Source organism: Fragaria vesca, linkage group LG5 (genome assembly GCF_000184155.1).
Source record: "Fragaria vesca subsp. vesca linkage group LG5, FraVesHawaii_1.0, whole genome shotgun sequence".
Classification (NCBI taxonomy): Eukaryota; Viridiplantae; Streptophyta; class Magnoliopsida; order Rosales; family Rosaceae; genus Fragaria; species Fragaria vesca.
The window spans coordinates 10709221-10711177 of NC_020495.1; positions in this window are offsets into that span (position 1 = coordinate 10709221).

Sequence of the window (1957 nt, forward strand, 5' to 3'; positions counted from 1 at the left end):
TAGATTTCATTATTGATTCCAAGAAAGACCGAGGCCTTATGTAAGGTTGCTCAGACATTATCCACGTATATAAATTCTTTGTTAAGAGGAGCAAAGAATTCCTGTAAAAGAATAATCCATGAGCAAGAAAACAAAGGGACACAACGAATGAGGTCTTGGATTACAATCCTAGCTAATCGGGTTGTAAATACACTGTATATGAGTAATCACAATTCACAACAGCATTTGTCTAGTAGTTTTAATAAACTGCCAATAACATAATTATGTGAGTCTTAAGATGACATGTGTACGTACGTAAAGGTGGATGCCAAAAGCCAAACCCAATATCGCAACATATATATCGCGCGCAATGGGAACAAGGAACTCGAGGCTTTGAATGTCTTTGAATTCTTTTGTCTCGAGGGTAATAAGGCTGTACGTATGTTTGGGAGGAATGTACTCGCGCGGTCTTGTTTATCTGAATGATACGTGACAAAGTTCAAAGTGTTTTTTTGGTTGGTGAATGATATTTAGATTGGGAGAGGCAGCCCACCAACCCAAGAACATTATGAATCGATTGTGACCTTTGGAAACCTAATAAACATATCAAATACCACATGAGAACAGTCAGACCTTGCTGGCTCAAGTTTTTCCACCTTGTAAACACGCATGTATCTGTACGTAATCAGGACTCAAGATGATCCAGACTCTCTTGGAAGTTGACAATTCTTACCAACATCATATGGGTCTCGTAGCTCTCCAGTACTGAACAACTTACCAATAAGGGATTTGTGATTGTTGAAGCTCGTACTTGGGTGGGGGTTCCATTCAAGTAAGTGTGAATCTTGCCGACCCTCATTGGTAATGTCCAAGGATTTAGTATTTCCTAAAGGCAAGTTTCTATAGCAGATCTCGCTACTGCAATATCGAGACGTTTGTGTGTAAAAGCATGATCATGAGCACGCAGATTCATACTTGTAAGACAATTAAACGTGTTGGTCGTTCATTTTTGTTAGGAAAAAACAAAGTGTCAAAAAACAATTGTACGTTCTTTCACTCATGAAAACAACGACTTCAACGTTAGGCTTTAGTCGGCGTATATATTTATTTTGGAAAACATGTATTGTTACCTCCATCTGCAGCTTGGGAGGTGGGAAACCAGAAATTTACACCGATAGTATTATCTAGACAGAGATGTAATTTTGCATTAATTAGAACTTACGAGCTTTTGAATCACTCCACCAATCATACCAATTATTTATAAGTTGAATGCCTAGCTAGATTAATTTCTGCGCAGTTAGCTAGAAACTTAAATGGTATGTGTTCCTTAGCTTTGGTCAGAACCTTCATATACATAACAAATCGATCAACCCAATTGCGGATGACAACAAGAAACTAGTGGAGATAAAATCAATAGTCTGCTGATCTTCTAATTGGAGCTGTGATCAATGGCGCGCGGGCGAGACAATACTGTTAATATATATCTAGTTATCTTCCTAGTTGTGCGTTCCACCCCTATATTATACACATCTTTCATGTGTTGATCGTCATTTGTCTGATATTGTATATTATCATCTTCAAAACTGGGTGTGACGTCTAAGGTCAATATAGAAACAAAAGTAGTCTTATCATCTTCATTTTTTATTTTGCTTTCCCAATACGAAGAACATTAGAATGCTTCCTCTTTGTTGAAGTTTTCGTCTTCGGCTGCTCATCCTCAACTTCAACGTGCATGGAAACTTATCCTACGCCTAACTCCCTGCACATACGATTATGCACCTATAAAACCACACACTTTGCATAGGAGATACAACACCAAACAACAAAACCCAAAAGCCAATTACCCTCACTCCGAAAGAAAGAAAAAACAACGTACCTCTCAACTCCATCGACATACAATGTCAACTTCATCTTCTTCTGCTAGCAAACCACAACCAAAGCTTCCACTAAAACAAATCCCCGGCGACTATGGCCAGCC